Raw genomic sequence first — 17,267 nt, forward strand, 5'->3', positions numbered from 1 at the left:
GTGTCAGGAACCTTAACCTCCAGATTTGGGAATCTGACCAAATTTCAAGGCCCTGCATGCCAGACAGAGGCCCCGCATGGGACATGCTGCCATTTGCCCTCAGGTCTGTATTTCTCTCTGGGTAATGTTCTGCAGATAGAAACTGAAGCCTGATGAGTAACTGAGGGCCCCAGGGGGAAAAGGAAGCCAGTGAGAGAGAGAGAGAGAGAGATTCTTTCCTCCTCTTGTGCCAAGATGAAATTCCAAGTGCTTGGGTGGCCTTGGAGACTCAGGGGTAGGTCAGGTAATGACGCCTGCTCTGAATGGGCAGTCTGACTTCTAACGCCCTGTGCACGTATGAAAAAGGAGTGGGTCTTTGCTTCCACCCAGGACCACGTGCCGGCGCTCCTCTCCCTCACAATCTAGGTGAACCCGCCTTTCTGGTGGATAACACCTGCTCCCTCACTTCAATTATTTCCTTAACAGTGGCAGTGAATATTGCTTTTACTTTAAAAGAAAAATCAGATTGGATTATATCCACTAGTCCGAGAATTTCATAGAAGGCGTTTGTCTTCATCCCTGGCAAAAGCTGGATCCTACTTTAAAAGCACTTGTAATACTTGAATAGTCACCGCTATTGATCTGCCTCTGCTACGTGATAGGCAGTTGTGATGGTCAGGAAAAGAATGGGAATGGCCCCTTTGGGCCCGCTAATGTTCTTATTTAGTAAGCACAAAAATCTCTTAACTGTGAGGGCTGCACTCTGTGTCTCCCCAGGTGGACGGTGTCTCCATCTGCCACCTAACAGACCACCAGATTGTCGCCCTCAGCACAGAGAGCTGCTGGAGACAGTCCCTGGGCACAGTCTGAGGCAACACTAGGAGCCCCTTGGCCGTGGAAAATCTCTTGATCTACCTGGGTTTTGCCCAAAAAGGCTGGGAGTTTCCAGGTCAGACTGCCCTCCCCACTGTCGTCTAAGGAGGTGCCTTATGATTCCAGGTGGTCTTTGGCAGCCTGCCTTAACATGTCTGTGCTGAGATTCCCACTGTTTTCTTGCCCCTTCCTGCCACCTCTCTCTCCAGAACACTCTGTGCCCATTACTTGCCTATCAGAAAAGTTATCTTTCTCCATATGTCACTTATGCATACCCCGTGCCTTAAATGGCACAGATATGTAGCCCTTGCCTATTATTATCTAATGCAATGTGCTGATACCCATCAATCAGCCTCTCTTGTCCTCAAACGGGACAACGAGAGAGAAAACACAGTCCCGGATGATTAATAATATTACAGGATATCCACCCCGGGAGGCAGAGCCCAGCTCTGGGGTCCTCCCCACCCTATTGGACCCTTAGAGCCAGCTTTAAAAAGAGTCTCATAGGGCTACATTTCTCAGACTTTAAAGCACATACACATCCCCTGGGGTTCTTGTTAAAATGCAGATTCTGATGCAATAGTCCTGGGTTCCAAAATGGTGCATGTCTAACAAGCTCCCTGGTGATGTCGATGCTGCTGGTTCGTGGACCACACTTTGAGTAGCGAGGGCACAGGGAACGTACAACTCTGCGCTTCCAGCGCATGGATCCAGGTGCGGGCTCACTAAGGCAAACGGCGTAAAGGGAGACACTTTAAAAGTGCTCTGTTTATTTCTGAACTGGACCGCTTTCAAGATCTCTAAGTTTCCACATGGCTTCAAGGTGCTATCATTTTGATAATATATATAAACACATCCTCTAAAAAATAATTCTTGTACCCATGCCAGATTCAAAATGCGTTTAATAGGGAGAAATAAAAACATTGGAAGGAGGGGGCGTTCACTTTGGGCCCCCCCAGGCAAATCCCCAGAGACTCAAGGCTGCAGGTAAAATTGATTTGTGGATGTGGAAATTGAACCTGAAAGGGCTCCAGAAATAAGGGCAGGTGACTGACATCACCTAACAGCTCAGCTTCGGGGCTGACACAGGCCCTGCCTTGTGCTGCTTGTGGCTGGCTTCTCTCAACTTAACGGCAGGGAGAGCAAATGGTGAGGGGTCACCTGTAGTTTTGCAGATAGCCATTTTGGTGGGCAAACAATGTAATTTGACCCGCCCCCCAAAAATATTTGGAGTTGAGTTTTAGTTTTGTTTTTCTTCTCTTTTTTCCTCCAGTTTTGCCTCAAGAAGAAGCCCCTGGGAGGTGATACTTGTTTCCTGTCCTGTGGCTTTTGTAGCTCATGGACCTCCCACTCCTCTTTGGATAGACTAAATATTTAGGTCACACATGATGAGATCCCCCGGGAGAGTTCACTGAGGGGTCCACCTCCTCACAGAATGAAGTTGGTTGTTTTATTTCTTTCTGACTATCCAGAAGCCAACCTCTCCATTTTCAGAATCCAGCCTCACCTTTAAACGGTCTGCCCCCTTCCCAAACACTTCTCAGGTCACGAGATCGATTCTCAGAGGGCTGCACATCTCGGACACCTCAGAACCAGGCCAGAGGTCCCTGAATAGACGGAGAATACTTAAATCCCGGCGGTGCTAGGTCTGTACTGAGATTCTTCCCCTTTGACGAGCACCTAAGCTGTTTGTCGGGTTCACTTTAATCCAGTTTAGCTCTCCCTGCAACTGATTCTAAGCTATCTGGTGCCATCTCCTGGAAAACTGCAAACATGGAGAAAGGGCAGATTTCCCACACGAATCCCAGTGAAGAGGAGAATATTTCAGGTCATTTGATGATTGTTGCTGTAATATTATAGTGCCTGTATTTCTACCTCTAGGAATGAGCTTTATGTGCTAGATTTTGTGTGTGTGTGTGTGGTGCTAGATTTTTTTTTTAATTGAAGTATAGTTGATTTACAATGTCATGTTAGTTTCAGGTATAAAGCACAGTGATTCAGTTATACATATATATTTTTCTCTCCTATAGGTTATTAAAAATATTGAGTATAGTCCCCTGTGCTATACAGTAGGTCCTTGTTTGTTATCTATTTTATACATAGTAGTATGTATGTGTTAATCCCAGCCTCCTAATTTTTAATATCCTTGAGGCTGGTCAAGTACACAAGTCTTTTTAGAAGAAACATGGTTTACTTGTATAAAACTGATGAGTTCTGAGAGATAGTTAATGCCCTTAGAGTGGTTTTTGTAGATATGAAACAATTGGTGAGAAATTGAATTCGTTCCTCGTGTTATAATATTGAAGTTAAGTCTGCTTAGTGTATCAAGCCATAGCCATTATTTTATAGATGTGTATCCATCAATAAACATTTGTGATGCTTGAACAAAGAAACCTATTCCTCTTTGCATGGAAAGGGTTAGCAGTGCCTTGTAGGGTTTGCATAGTGGAGTGGGAAGCACACAAGATGAGAAGCAGCTGAACTCAGCCCAACCACCCTGGTGTCCCAGGGCCAGCTGCTAAACCTAGTGTCCTCTGTTGTGCAAGGGCAATGACCAACTGCCTGGGAGGGTTGTTACCTGGGTTAAGTGTGTTAATGAGTATAGAGCTCATGGATGGAATTGACCCCAAAGATGGGATAAAATCAATGATATGACTCTGTCATTCATGATTTTATTAAATTCTGTCTAAAATCTGGTTGCCATGAGGCTTGTACCACCTCAGAAACGACTAAGTTCTTTAACTACATGTGTTTCACTTGCTTTTTTCTGTCCTGTAATTGTATCTCTACAGTATAAAGGATTTTCTCTCCACCCATATTCTAACCCCAATCTATGACTGTAGTAAAGACAGATAATGGTTCAACTGTCTCTAGATTGATCTATCCTATTTTGCATTTGCCCAGAGGCTGGGAAGTAAAAAGCACCACCTGGACATTTTTCATTCTTAACTGATACCCTAGGTCTGTACTGAGGGATGTAAATGTCCTACTGGCCACTTGGAGGTCATACGGTATAGAAAGAACCTTTATTGCCTGGAGCCATCCACTCAGATACTCAGGGAGCTGTCAGTTTACAGGAATTTGAGCTCTCAGATGAAGTATGATAAGAGTGGCAAGGTCATGAGAGGCCCAAAGATGCTGGTTCCAGCTTCTGTCACTATCTGACTGTATGACTTGGCCCCTGAGCCTACCCAGTGTTCCTTAACCTATACCACGTAGGCAGCTATGAGTCTACTTGTGCCTGCACCCACCCTGCCCCCACTCCAAGAGTTACTAGAGTGACTATATAAGCCAGAAACGGTAAACCCAAGCTCAAAGATGCATGGCAAGTTTATATATCCCTTTCAAAAACATAACAAATTTTCTCAGCCACCTTTGCCTTTAGGAGTGAGTATGAAACACAAAGCTGGCCAATGAGAAGCAAGAGGAAATTCATGGGTGAGCAATCTGGGAAAGCTCCATTAAAGGAGAGCTCAACCAACTGGCATGTTTCTTCCACCCCTTGCCCATTGTCTTCTTCCTGCCAGGAATGCAAATAAGATGGCTGGAGGATGGCAGTCATCTTGTGGCCATGAGACAAGCATGTACTAAGGATGACGGAGCAGAAAGGTTGTAGAATCTGCTGGGTCTCTGATTACATTATGGAGTTGCCCTTCCGGTCCTGGACTGACTATATCCAGACTTCACCTTATATGAGAAAAATAAAACCCTTCATTGGAATAAGCCATTATCTTTTTAACATCTGATATTTGCTGCTGAATGTAAGTCCTAAGTGATACAGGACAATTATTATTGAATAACTGAAACTGAGCAGGACCCTGTGGGGCTCCTGGTCAAGGAACCCCTTCAAACAGTTGCTAATCAGGGAAGGGAGGGGATGCAGAGCCAAGGGAGGAACAGTTACGAAACAATAGTGCAGCCTTGGGGCAGGGTCCTGGTTCTGCCTCAAGGGATACACATAACAATATCTTTGAGCTCTTTTACAGAACTAAGACCCCCAACAAATGGAAGATGTTAGCATTCTTCATTCCAGATTAAAGGAACCAGAGAAGCTCATTAGGAGGAGATCACCTGAGGCCAGATTAAAGGAGTGCAGGCCCTGCACACCCCCTAACCTATCAATAACCCCACCCTTGAACTATTGCTGTAAAACTCCTCACCACATCCTCCCAGGTTGGGACACACAGTTTTTGAGGGGCATGAGCCCACTGTGTCCCCCTTTGCCTGGCAAAGCAATAAAGCTATTCTTTTCTACTTCACCCAAAACTCTGTCTCTGAGATTTGAATCGGCACCAGTGCATAAAGGCCGAGATTTCGGCATCATTAGCAGCTGCCTAGTCAGTCATGGAGGAAGGAAAGATTTTTTTTTCTCATTTTCTTAATCAGTACAATTGCAGGTAGTCACTAAGAGTGTTTGGCACTAAAGAGGCACTCAGTTTTTGCCTACCAATTCTAAACCCACACAGAGAGTTCATGAGTTGTTTGGCTAAAACCTACATTTTATTACTTGGTTGCAATTTCAACCTCGCAGTTCCTAAGTTTGAATCTCAACAATTGAGTGAGATAAAATACGTAAAAAGATTAGGACTGAACATGGCACATAGCGGTTAGTACTGTGAATATTTCTGAGAACTTGACCTCTAAATCTGTAGTAAAGTGACCTTATATAACAGTCCCAATGGAGATGTGTTCCTGAAATCCTAACTCTTTATATATTACTAAGAATTATGGGTTTACTCGATTCTTTAAACTATAGTACAAGTAATAAGCAGATTAATAAAAATGTTATATATTCTAAAATGCATACTAATAAAAGAAAATGAAATTCAGAAAGTTATGTATGTATCTGGGAACTACACAGCCCCAGTGTGACAAATGCAGTCGCATGGGGAGAAGGTGTTGGCTATCGTTTAATGCTAGGTAATCATGGGGCTCAAGTTAGACTCTGTCAAAGCATGGTCCCCAGTAAGAGTGTGAAGTTGTCCTTGGTGACTTTACACCCGAATGCACTGTTCCTTTCTCAAGAGTCAAATGGCTCAGTAACACATACTTCCAATAAAGGCAAGGTTTATCCACAATGACGGCAAGCTGGGAGGGTTGATACCAGGCCTGTGGATCCTTGGGGTGCTGGGGAATCCAAACACAGCTTGCTGGTCAACACTGGCTCCCTCCTTAAACCTTTTACCCTTGTAGGTTTCTGCAGTGTTTGAATCTGTCGCATCAACCAGGTCTGGTTCCAGATATTTTTGTTCATGGTTCTTTTCTTGGTGCTTAGAGATGATTGAAGAGTCTCTCTAATTTCTCCAAGTAAAGAACTGCTTATAGAATATTACACTTTAGAGCCGTGCTACTGAATGACATTGCTAGGTCTAGAGAACAACTTTGCCTGCCTTTTAAAATCCAACTTGATCCTCTACCTATTTCTTTGATGCAGGCTCAGGCCCTTAACTTATACATTTCTTTGGTCAGTAATTGTAGATTAAAATAATTTACTGGAACACAAAATAAATAGCAGAAAGAGAGGCTACAGAGGCATTAACAGCCCTCTTTGTGGAACACACTCAACTCAAGAGACTGAGGGTATGGGAGTTCCCTGGTGGCCTAGTGGTTAGGATTCCAGGCTTTCACTCCCATGGCCTGGGTTCAATCCCTGGTCAAGAAACTGAGATCGCACAAACCACACAGTGGCCAAAAAAAAAAAAGAGAGTGAGGGTAGAGGGCTCATTAGTTAAGAGTGTGCAGAACAGTTGCCATTCTCACTTTTTAAAATTTTATTTTGTTGAAGTAGAGTTGATTTACAATGTTGTGTTAATTTCTGCTGTACAGCAAAGTACTCCCCCTTGTCAACCACAAGTCTGTTCTCTATGTCTGCACTCTCACTTTTTTTTAAGTGAAAATATACAAAGACACATTGGGGAAAATATGCAACAGTAAACTACAAAGGATTTTTCACGCACACACACATACACACATGTTTTTGCTAGGAAAATAAGTTCAGAGACAAATAACATAATAAACTAGCACTGAGTAGATTCCATTAAATGGAATATATGGGTACTGACTCCAAAAAATTATTCAGTCCTCTGTCTTCTTAACAAATAAGCAGTATATTCTTTCTTTCAAAAACAGTTGTTAAAATTTTGCCTTATTCTATGCCCGGTCTTAGAAACTAGAAGTAAAAGATGAATAAAACATAAATGGTAAATTTAAGGGAGAGTGGCATAGCACAGTAGTTAAGATTCTGGAGCCAGACTGCCTAGTTATGAATACCAGCTCTGTCACTTATGAGATCTGTGGTCATGAGCAATTATATAACCTCCCTGTGACTCAGTCTTCTCATCTACAAAATGGGCATAATAATAATACCTACTCCACAGTGTTGTTATGAAGATTAAATGAGGAGAGTGAGATCATCAACATGGCGAAATAAAAGCTTTCTACCATCTTCCCCTCAACGAACACCAATTTTGACAATCACCTATGGACAAGAGGGGCTTTGCAGAAGTCTGGGATTCCAGCAGAGAAGTTCCAGCACATTGTTGGAGCGAAAACAAAAACAAACAAACAAAAAACCAAAAGCTAAGACGGACACATTGAAGAGAATAAGAGGAACTGTTTCCCTTTACCTGTGTCACCCCTTCCCCCAAGATGGCACAGCTCAGTGTCAAGAGAGACCTTCTCAGCCCATGACTGCTCCCATGGGGAAAATGAGAGCGTGTAAGCAAGCTCCCGACTTCTACAGCTGAGCAGGTCACTGCCAAAGGGGTGCATTTGTTTCTCACCCCGTTCGGAAGGCTAAATCGTGAACTGCATGACTGGTGAGCAGCTAAGACATCAGCAGCCAGAGCTCAGAACAGAACTCATCAAAGGGGCACAGATCCTACTGACACATCAGAGGCTCCCCTGGGAGGCCCCTCATGAGCCACGGGGGATGCCTCACCTGTGAATCTCCCCAACACTCTGCATGCGTTACCCACAAACCCCTCACCCCATCCCCGGCCACATACCTGACGGAGGCAAGAGTGCGCCTTTGCAAACAGCTTAGTTAGCACATGCGGAAAGCCGGCCTGCCTCTGCGGGACTGAAGATGGTCCTATCACTGAATCTACAGGGTGAGAAGGAGTCCTCCAGGGAGGCAAAGGAGGAAGGAGAGGCTCTGTAACATCCAGACATCTAAGTTGCCCTTCTTAGTTGGTCTGGTGTCTTCCCAGCCTGCCTGGAAAAGACAAGCCCCAGAGCAAGAAGTGCCCCTTGGCTCTGTATAGAGTCTGTCATACAGAGTGAAGTAAGTCAGAAAGAGAAAAACAAATACTGTACGCTAACACATATATATGGAATCTAAAAAAAAGTGGTTCTGAAGAACCTAGGGGCAGGACAGGAATAAAGATGCAGACGTAGAGAATGGACTTGAGGACACGGGGAGGGGGAAGGGTAAGCTGGGACGAAGTGAGAGTGGCATGGACATATATACACTACCAAACGTAAAATAGATAGCTAGTGGGAAGCAGCCGCATAGCACAGGAAGATCAGCTCGGTGCTTTGTGACCACCTAGAGGGGTGGGATAGGGAGGGTGGGAGGGAGACGCAAGAGGGAGGGGATATGGGGATATATGTATATGTATAGCTGATTCACTTTGTTATACAGCAGAAACTAACACACCATTTTAAAGCAATTATACTCCAATAAAGATGTTAAAAAAAAAAAAAAAAGAAGTGCCCCTTGGCTGGGCTGCAAAAGGTGTGCGCAGGTGTTTTACTTTGAAAACCTGATCCCTGATTCGTCAGTCCTTGGATAATTGGTCAGCTTCACGCATGACCATCGTGACTGGGCCAATGCAAACCAGCTGCAGCGGTGCTGCCCCAGTGATTCCTTGCGGAGCCATCAGAACATTGAAGAGATAAAGAGGAGAGCAGCGTGGGGAGGTGGCAGGACAGAGGCGGCTCTCTGTAGATTCCAGCCTTCCTCCCTCCGCTGTCTCCGAAGAGCTCCCTCCCAAAGAACCCAAGCCCAGCCTGAAAGACAACCAAGTCCAATTTGTACGGGACGGTAGGGACCAGAAACCTCTCCTTTCCGCTACATCTTCCTAGCTGTGTGGCTGTGTGGAGAGAATTTTCAGGAGCAAGCAATAAAAGCAGGATCTGACTCCTGAATCTTCACAGGTAAGAAGACTCCAGCCTTCTTCCTTTACAGCTGATTTTTCAAAACAAGAACTCTTGTGGGCAACCTCCATCATATTCCCTATCCCGGGTCTGACTTTGCCACCTACCATCTTTCTTTTTTACACCAAGTGGCTTCCTCTCCATCCCTACACCAATTAATCAATGTCCCAAAGGGGATATGGGGGCAAAGATGAGTAAGTATTAAAAAAAAAAGCCTGATTATGATTGCTTGGTCTCATTTCCCAAAGACTAGTTCCCAGAGCTCAGCAGTTGACACCCATTAGAAAGAAGTGATACCGGATGAATTTCAACATGTTCATCTGGAATTCAGTAATTATATAGCTACAAGATGATACCTGCTAACTGTACTTAAGGAGCATTTTACCTCAGGCACTAGAGATTTAGAGGATTCCCACATACCCACAAGTAGAGGAGTTGTTTAATAGCCAGCCTTATTCACGGAGTTCCCCAGATACATGCACGCTATCTTCTGTACAGCCCTGGAATATCCACTTTTTGCTTGTTTGTTTAACCAAGCCAAAGAGTCCTAGAGAAACAGGCACGCCCCCCCTTTCCTCGACTCTGTTCTGGAAACTGGAGAAGCGCCCTAGGCACAGCTGATGCCCATTCTGTTCCATTAGAATCTGTCTCATCAGCAGAGCTTGACAACAATAATTCCGAGTCTTGTGGTTCAGAAAAATGTGGTCCCCAGACAAGCAACATCAACATTACCTGGACGGGACCTGATAGATATACAGATTCATGGGCCCCACCCCAGACCTACTGAATTACAGGTAAAGCCCAGGAATCTGGATTTTAATAAGTCCACCATGTGATTCTAAGATGCTTGCTCAAGTTTGAGAACCACTGTTGCAGTCTTGGCTGTAAAAGACCAAATCCTACATCTGTTAAGCTTTGTGGGCCATAAATTCCTGTCACAACTATTCACCTCTGCCATTGTACTGTGAAAACAGCCATGAACATTGTGTAAGATGGAGGAGCTTGACTTTTTTTTTTTTTTTAGTAATTTAAGGAGATGCTTTTTTTAAAATAAATTTTTATTTATTTTTGGCTGCATTGGGTATTCATTGTTGCGTGTGGGCTTTCTCTAATTGCGGTGAGAGGGGGCAACTCTTCGTTGCGGTGCGCAGGCTTCTCATTGCAGTGGCTTCTCTTGCTGCGGAGCACGGACTCTAGGTGCACGGCCTTCAGTAGTTGCGGCACGTGGGCTCAGCAGTTGTGGCTTGCGAGCTGTAGAGCGCAGGCTCAGTAGTTGTGGCGCATGGGCTTAGTTGCTCCGCGGCATGTGGGATCTTCCTGGACCTGGGCTTGAACCTGTGTCCCCTCCATTGGCAGGTGGATTCTTAATTCACTGCGCCACCAGGGAAGTCTGCTTGACTGTGTTTTTATGAAACTTTATTTACAGAGAATAATCAGGAGGCCAGATCTGGTCCCAGGGAGGTAGGGAGACAAGGTTAGTCCTCCAACCTACTAGATCCTGATACACCCCTGAGAGTTTTATAGGATGCTTTATCAGTCAGAATTTTGATTTCATCCATGTTTCTGATCCTGGGTTCTTTTGAAGTCCTTATTGTTTGTGGATTTTTTCGAAATTTACCCACGGTAAAAAAGAAAAAGTAAAACTATACAGTAAAGTACAAAGCATTGGGCCTTTTCTAGAGGTCTGGGAAGTATGTAGTAGCCCCATTTCACAGTGAGGGACTGAGGTGCAGATGGGACACATTCAGGCCCTGCCATGCTGTGCAGTCAACATTGTGTTTCTTGAGCACAGAGACCCCATTTCCATCACACACAATAGGAACAGTGCCTTTGGGATCTGTGAACAGGGACCTAGACATAGGATTACATTTAACAACACTGCTCATCCCCGTCAAGCCTCCTCTAGAAACCCAGTTTCACGGTCCGTCGTGTACATAGCTACGCTATGCTACTTCCTCTTATTTGGGGCCACACAAACAAGAAACAATACAAATAGACAAAGTAGTTAATTATTGGTTCATGTATGTCTCTAGACTTTATCAATAAAAGATCCATCCAGAGATCGGATTCTGTTTACCAAGCAGCTCGTACACTTTCTTCACTATGAGCAAAAGAGAAATATTTTTCAGCAGGATAGGGATAGGTTCGGTCCAACCAGGGTGGCATCTAGTTCTCATCTTGAACAGTTTTGGTGAATATGATTCCTCCAAAATTAGGTGGGGGAGTGGAGAATACAGGAAAGGCTCCAGGCCAGAAACACAATTATCAAGAAAATTATAAACTGATGTGCCTGGGCTACTATATGAAAAGCACAGGCAGATAACCTACTGATGGTGGGAAAAGTGTGAAAAGACTTGTAATGTTTTCTCATTGATTTTTTTATTAGAATGAGCCAGGATATCTGACAGTCACAGACAGCCTCCAGATTTCATTGGCTTCATGCAACAAAGGATTTGGGGTGATACAAGTGCCTCTTTAAGGCAGCTTGCCTCACGGTGCAGCTCAGGGTCCAGGTCATTTTGATCTTGCAGCTCTGCCCCTAAAACAGAGCCTCCTGCAGGATCACGTGCCTTCGGGAAGACAGAGAGAGCTGTGAGGGTTTTCCACTGCCTCTACTCACAGGTCACCCAGGACTAAGCTCAGGGTGCTGCCCAACTACAGGGGGCCTGTCGTCCATATGCCTGGAAGCAGAAGAAAACCCGACTGATACTAGTGTGATACCGGGACTCAGGATGTCTGCCGCATTACATGGTGTATCTCTCTATAGCACCAAAGGGAGGTTAGCTAATACAAGAGTCATGTGCAGCTTAGAGGACTGAACGAGGAGTGTATTTTAATAGCCCTGACATATCATGTACACTAATAAGCGATGGCATTCCCAAACACCTATTAAACACAGATCCCTGGTGTCACAATTTCCAGCACAGGCTGATTCAGGTTTTATTGTCGGGCTTAGGTTCACTGATGTATACAGACAGAAAGGGTGCCCTGAAAGAGAGCAGACAGAGAATGAACACCATTAGAAACAAACACAGAAATGGAAACAAAGGCCAGACAGGTTGTGAAGTGCCTGCTGGGTCTGTCTTATCTCTTTCCATGTTCTTTGCTCTGTCCTTTCAGATAGGACACACCTACCCTCTAGAGCCTCTTGCTTTATCCCACTTCAATAAATCAGGCTGAAAGATGATATTGGGTAAAACCCTGAAAGCTAAGGGCCCAGGACTCCTCTTCCTGTGCCCACCCACCCCTCATCTGTTCAGCACATGGTTCTCCCGCTAATAAATATCATTGTCTGAGAAACTATTTTGTGCCCAGTGACAGGAGCTTTATATGTATTATCTTAATAGCACAACAGTCCTATGAGGAAGATGCTGTTGTACCCATTTTGCAGATCAGAAACTGAGAATGAGCTGAGTTAAGTAATTCCTATACAAGGTTACACAATTAACAAATGGCAAAACTGAGAACTACGCTCAAGTCTGATGACTCCAAGGCCAGACTACATTGCACCTGTTGTGCTATGTTGTCTTCATAACCGTTGCCTTTGTTTTCATTTATCAAACATTCAGAGAGTACCTACGGTGTGTCCTGCACTTTGACAAGGATCAACAAGGCAGAGAGACATGCCCTCCAGCTGCTGACAGTCTAAATCGATGCCACAAGTGTGGTGGTAAAGACGTGCTCAGGAAGCCCAGAAGCGAAAGCTGTAATCTATGTAGAGAGGATAGAGAAGATTCCAGAGAAGAGGTAAGATTGACTGTTCTAAGGAGGAAAACTTGGGAGGGGGGTTGGGGAGCAGTAAGAGGGATATTTTCCACTAGGCACTCTCTTGTGCTTTTTTTTTTTAAAGCCAGCTTTTTATTTATTTATTTATTTATTTTTGGCTGTGTTGGGTCTTCGTTTCTGTGCAAGGGCTTTCTCTAGTTGCGGCGAGCAGGGGCCACTCTTCATCGCAGTGCGCGGGCCTCTCACTGTCGCGGCCTCTCTTGTTGCGGAGCACAGGCTCCAGACGCGCAGGCTCAGTAGTTGTGGCTCACGGGCCCAGTTGCTCCGCGGCATGTGGGATCTTCCCAGACCAGGGCTCGAACCCGCGTCCCCTGCATTGGCAGGCAGACTCTCAACCACTGCGCCACCAGGGAAGCCCTCTCTTGTGCATTTTGACATCAGGATCCCAATGGGAAAACACAAGGCCTGTGGAAGTGGAGATTGATGGGTTCCTAGCGGACGTTGATCACATGCGCTCCTGGCTGTCCTTGGCCACCACCATACCACATCACACTCTGAGCAGCCCTTGGTTTCAGGCCAGCAAGACCAGCTGTTTAGAGTTTGTTCAGGATAAAATCTTCACACAAGTGCCCATAAAGAGGATGTGGCCAACACCATTGAGAAGTGACTAGAACAGGCCCTGGGCCTTGAGCCAGGAGCTCCCAGGTGAAATCAATCCGTAATAGTCTCCCCTCAAGTAGAGGAGGGCTGGCTCTAAAGATGGAGGAATGATGTGCTATGGTCTCAAGGTGTGGTACCCAGACAAACAGCAGCAGCGTCACCTGGAAAGCTGTTAGAAATGCAAATTCTCAGGATCCCCTCCAGACCTACTGAATCAGAAACTCTATGTCAGTTTTTAATCTGTGGAGAAATTCCAGTCTATAAATTCTATTTCTTTCCCTAAAAGACACTTGGGAACTTGAGAGGACTACTGGGGTTGGTCATTAAACCCTTGTATGTGCCTATTCTCCCTGCCCCACTTTTTCCAGGACCAGTCTAAGGCACCTCTTGAGAACCACAGATTCTCAATGCCTTCAGGGAAGCCATCACATGGCATAGAACAATGTGAGAGAGAGCAAAAGCAGGACTGTTGGAAGTATTGACATGTAGAGTAAAGGGTGGTTTGTTTCGGGGAGAGGCTGGAAGGAGGTGAGTGAGCCCTGGATCTTCAAAGGGTGGAAGAAGGGGTACCATGGAGCAGAAACTAGAAGAACACTTATGAATAGTGCCACAAGAGCATGACCATGCCCTGGGCATTGTCATAGGTGCCAAGAGGAGGGACAGGAGACAGAGCAAACAGGAAGCCCTCACCAGGGAGCAATTAGACCATAGCACCTTAATTTTGCATACTATTGTTGGAGCATCTACCCTGTGCCAGACACTCTGAAAGCAAAGAGACAGTGCAGAGGAGTGGGGAGAATGTGGACCCTGCAGCCAGACTGCCCGGGTTTGAATCCCCACTTGGGGTGATACTCAGCCAGGGGGACCTGTATAGCCACACCAGCTTTGTTTACAGGTAGCATCTGTTCTGAGTGGTCACAGCCTTGCCTCTGATTGGCCAGTGTCTGGATCATCCTAGTTGTTACGTCTTTTGAATATCACCCATGTTGTCACTTTCTGCAGAGTTGAATTTAAGTTATTAAGCATCTCCACACCTCGATTTCCTCATCTGTACAACAGGAATAGTAACATTACTTACCTCAAGTGTTAGGAGGATTAAATGGGTCAACAGAAGGACTGTGCTTAGAATGATGACTGGTGCATAAATTCTCAAGAAATATTAGCTGTGATAATTCTTCTCTCCCAAAGCATGAACAGTGCCTGAGCAAAGGCCAGCTTCTCAGAGTTAAAATGTCCCGAGTGGCCTGAGTTGCTAAAAGCAGAAGCTTGTTTCTTATAGGATTTAAGTCCAGGGCTCGACACCCACCCAGCTCAGAGCAGGAAGAGGCAACTTGCTCGACGGACATGGCTAGTGTGGCGGGGACATGACACCATCGCCTGTCTGCAGCCAGAGCAGGGCCATTGCACACATAGACGAACTTGCTCCCCTCCGGAACATGCAGATCTTCTGGCCCAAATGTTGGAATAGACCCTTGGAGTCCATTCAAATGTGGAGAAATATTGAGATCCGATCAAAACCACTCCAGCCTGTTGGCTCTTATTTTTGATAGGCAGGATAAGCAAACTCTGCCTAAATAAGAACTGGTAATAAATATTCTCTTTTCCTGCTTTTCTAATTCTTCCAAGTCAAATGCTCCAAGTCTAAACGTCTCACGGGGCATCTCTGAAGGATTTCTGAAGTGTTTATTTGGCAAATAACAAAAATTCTTTATGTTATACAGACCTTTCAAGTATATGTGATGTTCACAATCCAGCTGAGAGAAAAGCAGGACAAACGGCCTTAACTTCAGCCTAGATGGTTGGAGACTGAGGCCCAGTGAGTGTAGGTGGCTTGTCTGGAGGCTTATGGGCATTTATGGTGGGGCAAAGGGCAGGAAACCATCACTCTAGAAATCTACAGCCTTTCCTATTCATTGGCTAATTGGAGCCCTCTTTCGGAACACTACTCCCCAAACTCTCACCCACCTCAGCTTATTTTGAAGATGCCCACATGCACAGACACACACATACATCAATAACAACCATTTGGCTTTAGGTGAGAAAGGAAGTGGCTCATCCTGGCAAAGATTGGAGACCCCTGGCCATTCACCTTCCACCACAACCTCCCTTCAGCACAAACCATTGAAAGCTGGTTCTATACATGTGCTCATGCTTTTTGGACACAAAAGAGAGAATTAGGTACATATCTCCTGCATCCTAAAATAGGCATTTAAGGATGGGGCAGAATGAAATATTGTTTTATTCCTAAGTATTTTATTGTTTTGATGCGATTTTAAAAGGGATTGTTTACATTCCCTTTCTGATATTTCATTGTTAGTGTAAAGAAGTGCAACTGATTTCTACATGTTAATCTTGTATTCTGCTACCTTGCTGAATTTGTTTATCGGTTCTAGTAGTTTTTGTGTGGATACTTTAGGGGAAATATTGTTTTAAATATTTAAAAGAACTACATATATCCCTATAGAGAGACAGTCAACTTCATACACAAAAAGCATGATATGCAAGTATTAAAATGTGAGAGAAATTGAAGTGGTAACTTGCTCCTTTTCCAGCAGACCTGGCAGGAAGTCATCGCTTGCAACCATGGAGAAAAAGAACTATACAAAATAGCCTATACCATGTCATAGGTACAAACATGCAAATATATTCAATATATATTTGAGGTTTCCAACTACCAAAATAATCTTCATATCCTTACAGAAGTATAATAAATAAACAAATAAAAGAAACCTTCCTTTCCATCATGAGAAACCGTGACATCAGCTGAAATGCACCCAAGTAGTTTAATCCTACAACATTCTTCTAAATTTGGGCCCAAGAGGCACTGCCACAATTTTGTTAGTGTCAATTAGACAACGATTTCATGAGAGGTGCCTCATATGCATATCTATATATTGGTTCTTCTGTACTGGAGGCAAGGAGGGAAGGACCCAAACAAGGAGACAGCACGGTGCCTCTCCAGGAGCCATCTAATCAGGCATCCTATGACGATCCTTGTTCCTATGACGACGACACAGGAACAAGGAATATGAAGGACAATCCATTCTTCCTTCCAAATACATCCAACTCCTTTTTCGTCTTCTGACACTAATGAGAACCCTAATGCAGACCCTCCATCAGCCTTTCCTCCTATCCTGGCCAGCTGCCAGCCTTTCCTCTTGGGTTCCCTTGAATGGACCTTGGCCAGATTAATTTTTCTAAACCAGGCACAAGCAAACCAGTGGTGGCAGCCTAGCTTCTCAGCCACAACGAGTCACTGCACACTCTGGCCCCTCACCAGCCATTGGTCCCGAGCCGAATCTGCCACTGCAGCCGGAACAGCTTCGATGTGACCACTCTCTCCACTTTCATCCACCTAAGAATCCCTTCCCCTCCTCCGCACCTTTTCCAAGTGCTTGGAAATCTAACTCAAATCCCATCACTTCCACAAAGTCTTCCTCGACTCCTCTAGTCTGTAGGGTTCTCCTTTTCCAAATTCTAACAGCAATAGAATTTGCTGTGGCTCTCTGTGCCACCAGGTGGAGAAAAAAAAAATGATGCAAAAAGTGAAGCCACTGGACAGAGAGAAGCTGAGACAGGAGGGGTGTTTTATGCACAAGGCTAAGAATCTTTCCATCCTTTCTGAACTTAGGCAAGGGATAAATAATTTTTTATACCCTTCCAACCAGAATGGCCAAAATAAAAACCGTTTTAAAAAAAGACAAACTAACGTTGGCAACAGTATTAAGCAAATGGAACATCATTTACTACTAATAGGAGGGTAAATTGGTCAATCACTTTGGGGAAATACTAGTAACCACTACAGTTTAGCATAAGCTTAATCCATGAGCCAGCAATTCCAACAAAATAAGTGCACATATGCACCAGGA

Source organism: Balaenoptera musculus, chromosome 7, assembly GCF_009873245.2.
Source record: "Balaenoptera musculus isolate JJ_BM4_2016_0621 chromosome 7, mBalMus1.pri.v3, whole genome shotgun sequence".
Taxonomy (NCBI): Eukaryota; Metazoa; Chordata; class Mammalia; order Artiodactyla; family Balaenopteridae; genus Balaenoptera; species Balaenoptera musculus.